This window comes from Osmerus mordax (genome assembly GCF_038355195.1).
Source record: "Osmerus mordax isolate fOsmMor3 chromosome 7 unlocalized genomic scaffold, fOsmMor3.pri SUPER_7_unloc_2_3, whole genome shotgun sequence".
Taxonomy (NCBI): domain Eukaryota; kingdom Metazoa; phylum Chordata; class Actinopteri; order Osmeriformes; family Osmeridae; genus Osmerus; species Osmerus mordax.
This window is the reverse complement of record NW_027120353.1, coordinates 52,501-57,500: the sequence shown is the minus strand read 5'-3', so window position 1 is coordinate 57,500 and position 5,000 is coordinate 52,501.

Here is a 5,000-nt window from a genome sequence, read left to right as displayed (position 1 = left end):
ACGTCCCCAAGTGGGGATGCCTGTAGATGAGCACATTTTCCCAACTTTGAATGTAAGTTTCCAGTATCATTGAAAATGTGGCCTCAAACGAGCAGTTTTGCCCCCGAACGTGGGATTTGGCTGGGGACGGTTTCTATATTCAAGTTGGGATGGGGGGCACCGAGGTGAGTGGTGGTTGTCCCCGAAAAAGCCCTCCCCTTTTCCGTAGCCCCGTTTAAAGTTCTGTTTGGGCTCCTGTTCAGCGGGGAAGCGCGTGCGCGTGGCAAACTTGACACCCCCGTGTTCCCCTGGTCCAGACCTTTCCAACGCCGCCTGAGTCAAGGTGCTACGACGTCCCCAAGTGGGGATGCCTGTAGATGAGCACATTTTCCCAACTTTGAATGTAAGTTTCCAGTATCATTGAAAATGTGGCCTCAAACGAGCAGTTTTGCCCCCGAACGTGGGATTTGGCTGGGGACGGTTTCTATATTCAAGTTGGGATGGGGGGCACCGAGGTGAGTGGTGGTTGTCCCCGAAAAAGCCCTCCCCTTTTCCGTAGCCCCGTTTAAAGTTTTGTTTGGGCTCCTGTTCAGCGGGGATGCGCGTGCGCGTGGCAACCTTGACACGCCCGTGTTCCCCTGGACCAGACCTTTCTAACGCCGCCTGAGTTAAGGTGCTACGACGTCCCTAAGTGGAGATGCCTGTAAATGAACACCTTTTCCCAACTTTGCACGTTTCCAGCTTGAGAGGAAAAGGGGCTTAAAATTCACAGTTATTCGCCCGAACGTGGGATTTCGCTGGGGACGGTTTCTAAGTTCAAGTTGGGACGGGGGGCACCGAGGTGAGTGGTGGTTGTCCCCGAAAAAGCCCTCCCCTTTTCCGTAGCCCCGTTTAAAGTTTTGTTTGGGCTCCTGTTCAGCGGGGAAGCGCGTGCGCGTGGCAACCTTGACACGCCCGTGTTCCCCTGGACCAGACCTTTCTAACGCCGCCTGAGTTAAGGTGCTACGACGTCCCCAAGTGGGGATGCCTGTAGATGAGCACATTTTCCCAACTTTGAATGTAAGTTTCCAGTATCATTGAAAATGTGGCCTCAAACGAGCAGTTTTGCCCCCGAACGTGGGATTTGGCTGGGGACGGTTTCTATATTCAAGTTGGGATGGGGGGCACCGAGGTGAGTGGTGGTTGTCCCCGAAAAAGCCCTCCCCTTTTCCGTAGCCCCGTTTAAAGTTCTGTTTGGGCTCCTGTTCAGCGGGGAAGCGCGTGCGCGTGGCAAACTTGACACCCCCGTGTTCCCCTGGTCCAGACCTTTCCAACGCCGCCTGAGTCAAGGTGCTACGACGTCCCCAAGTGGGGATGCCTGTAGATGAGCACATTTTCCCAACTTTGAATGTAAGTTTCCAGTATCATTGAAAATGTGGCCTCAAACGAGCAGTTTTGCCCCCGAACGTGGGATTTGGCTGGGGACGGTTTCTATATTCAAGTTGGGATGGGGGGCACCGAGGTGAGTGGTGGTTGTCCCCGAAAAAGCCCTCCCCTTTTCCGTAGCCCCGTTTAAAGTTTTGTTTGGGCTCCTGTTCAGCGGGGATGCGCGTGCGCGTGGCAACCTTGACACGCCCGTGTTCCCCTGGACCAGACCTTTCTAACGCCGCCTGAGTTAAGGTGCTACGACGTCCCTAAGTGGAGATGCCTGTAAATGAACACCTTTTCCCAACTTTGCACGTTTCCAGCTTGAGAGGAAAAGGGGCTTAAAATTCACAGTTATTCGCCCGAACGTGGGATTTCGCTGGGGACGGTTTCTAAGTTCAAGTTGGGACGGGGGGCACCGAGGTGAGTGGTGGTTGTCCCCGAAAAAGCCCTCCCCTTTTCCGTAGCCCCGTTTAAAGTTTTGTTTGGGCTCCTGTTCAGCGGGGAAGCGCGTGCGCGTGGCAACCTTGACACGCCCGTGTTCCCCTGGACCAGACCTTTCTAACGCCGCCTGAGTTAAGGTGCTACGACGTCCCCAAGTGGGGATGCCTGTAGATGAGCACATTTTCCCAACTTTGAATGTAAGTTTCCAGTATCATTGAAAATGTGGCCTCAAACGAGCAGTTTTGCCCCCGAACGTGGGATTTGGCTGGGGACGGTTTCTATATTCAAGTTGGGATGGGGGGCACCGAGGTGAGTGGTGGTTGTCCCCGAAAAAGCCCTCCCCTTTTCCGTAGCCCCGTTTAAAGTTCTGTTTGGGCTCCTGTTCAGCGGGGAAGCGCGTGCGCGTGGCAAACTTGACACCCCCGTGTTCCCCTGGTCCAGACCTTTCCAACGCCGCCTGAGTCAAGGTGCTACGACGTCCCCAAGTGGGGATGCCTGTAGATGAGCACATTTTCCCAACTTTGAATGTAAGTTTCCAGTATCATTGAAAATGTGGCCTCAAACGAGCAGTTTTGCCCCCGAACGTGGGATTTGGCTGGGGACGGTTTCTATATTCAAGTTGGGATGGGGGGCACCGAGGTGAGTGGTGGTTGTCCCCGAAAAAGCCCTCCCCTTTTCCGTAGCCCCGTTTAAAGTTTTGTTTGGGCTCCTGTTCAGCGGGGATGCGCGTGCGCGTGGCAACCTTGACACGCCCGTGTTCCCCTGGACCAGACCTTTCTAACGCCGCCTGAGTTAAGGTGCTACGACGTCCCTAAGTGGAGATGCCTGTAAATGAACACCTTTTCCCAACTTTGCACGTTTCCAGCTTGAGAGGAAAAGGGGCTTAAAATTCACAGTTATTCGCCCGAACGTGGGATTTCGCTGGGGACGGTTTCTAAGTTCAAGTTGGGACGGGGGGCACCGAGGTGAGTGGTGGTTGTCCCCGAAAAAGCCCTCCCCTTTTCCGTAGCCCCGTTTAAAGTTTTGTTTGGGCTCCTGTTCAGCGGGGAAGCGCGTGCGCGTGGCAACCTTGACACGCCCGTGTTCCCCTGGACCAGACCTTTCTAACGCCGCCTGAGTTAAGGTGCTACGACGTCCCCAAGTGGGGATGCCTGTAGATGAGCACATTTTCCCAACTTTGAATGTAAGTTTCCAGTATCATTGAAAATGTGGCCTCAAACGAGCAGTTTTGCCCCCGAACGTGGGATTTGGCTGGGGACGGTTTCTATATTCAAGTTGGGATGGGGGGCACCGAGGTGAGTGGTGGTTGTCCCCGAAAAAGCCCTCCCCTTTTCCGTAGCCCCGTTTAAAGTTCTGTTTGGGCTCCTGTTCAGCGGGGAAGCGCGTGCGCGTGGCAAACTTGACACCCCCGTGTTCCCCTGGTCCAGACCTTTCCAACGCCGCCTGAGTCAAGGTGCTACGACGTCCCCAAGTGGGGATGCCTGTAGATGAGCACATTTTCCCAACTTTGAATGTAAGTTTCCAGTATCATTGAAAATGTGGCCTCAAACGAGCAGTTTTGCCCCCGAACGTGGGATTTGGCTGGGGACGGTTTCTATATTCAAGTTGGGATGGGGGGCACCGAGGTGAGTGGTGGTTGTCCCCGAAAAAGCCCTCCCCTTTTCCGTAGCCCCGTTTAAAGTTTTGTTTGGGCTCCTGTTCAGCGGGGATGCGCGTGCGCGTGGCAACCTTGACACGCCCGTGTTCCCCTGGACCAGACCTTTCTAACGCCGCCTGAGTTAAGGTGCTACGACGTCCCTAAGTGGAGATGCCTGTAAATGAACACCTTTTCCCAACTTTGCACGTTTCCAGCTTGAGAGGAAAAGGGGCTTAAAATTCACAGTTATTCGCCCGAACGTGGGATTTCGCTGGGGACGGTTTCTAAGTTCAAGTTGGGACGGGGGGCACCGAGGTGAGTGGTGGTTGTCCCCGAAAAAGCCCTCCCCTTTTCCGTAGCCCCGTTTAAAGTTTTGTTTGGGCTCCTGTTCAGCGGGGAAGCGCGTGCGCGTGGCAACCTTGACACGCCCGTGTTCCCCTGGACCAGACCTTTCTAACGCCGCCTGAGTTAAGGTGCTACGACGTCCCCAAGTGGGGATGCCTGTAAATGAACACCTTTTCCCAACTTTGAATGTAAGTTTCCAGTATCATTGAAAATGTGGCCTCAAACGTGCAGTTTTGCCCCCGAACGTGGGATTTGGCTGGGGACGGTTTCTAAATTCAAGTTGGGATGGGGGGCACCGAGGTGAGTGGTGGTTGTCCCCGAAAAAGCCCTCCCCTTTTCCGTAGCCCCGTTTAAAGTTTTGTTTGGGCTCCTGTTCAACGGGGATGCGCGTGCGCGTGGCAAACATGACACGCCCGTGTTCCCCTGGACCAGACCTTTCTAACGCCACCTGAGTTAAGGTGCTACGACGTCCCCAAGTGGGGATGCCTCTAAATGAAGCCAATTTCTCCTATTTGAATGCACTCTCCCAGCCCAGAGAGGCATGTGCCTTAAAATTCACAGTTATTCACCCGAACGTGGGATTTTGTTGAGGACGGTTTCTAAATTCAAGTTGGAACAGGGGGCACCGACGTGAGTGGTGTTTGTCCCCGAAAAAGCTCTCCCCTTTTCCGTAGCCCCGTTTAAAGTTTTGTTTGGGCTCCTGTTTAGCGGGGATGCGCGTGCGCGTGGCAACCTTGACACGCCCGTGTTCCCCTGGACCAGACCTTTCTAACGCCGCCTGAGTTAAGGTGCTACGACGTCCCTAAGTGGAGATGCCTGTAAATGAACACCTTTTCCCAACTTTGAATGTAAGTTTCCAGTATCATTGAAAATGTGGCCTCAAACGAGCAGTTTTGCCCCCGAACGTGGGATTTGGCTGGGGACGGTTTCTAAATTCAAGTTGGGATGGGGGGAACCGAGGTGAGTGGTGGTTGTCCCCGAAAAAGCCCTCCCCTTTTCCGTAGCCCCGTTTAAAGTTTTGTTTGGGCTCCTGTTCAGCGGGGATGCGCGTGCGCGTGGCAACCTTGACACGCCCGTGTTCCCCTGGACCAGACCTTTCTAACGCCACCCGAGTCAAGGTGCTACGACGTCCCTAAATGGGGATGCCTGTAGATGAGCACATTTTCCCAGCTTTGAATGTAAGTTTCCAGCA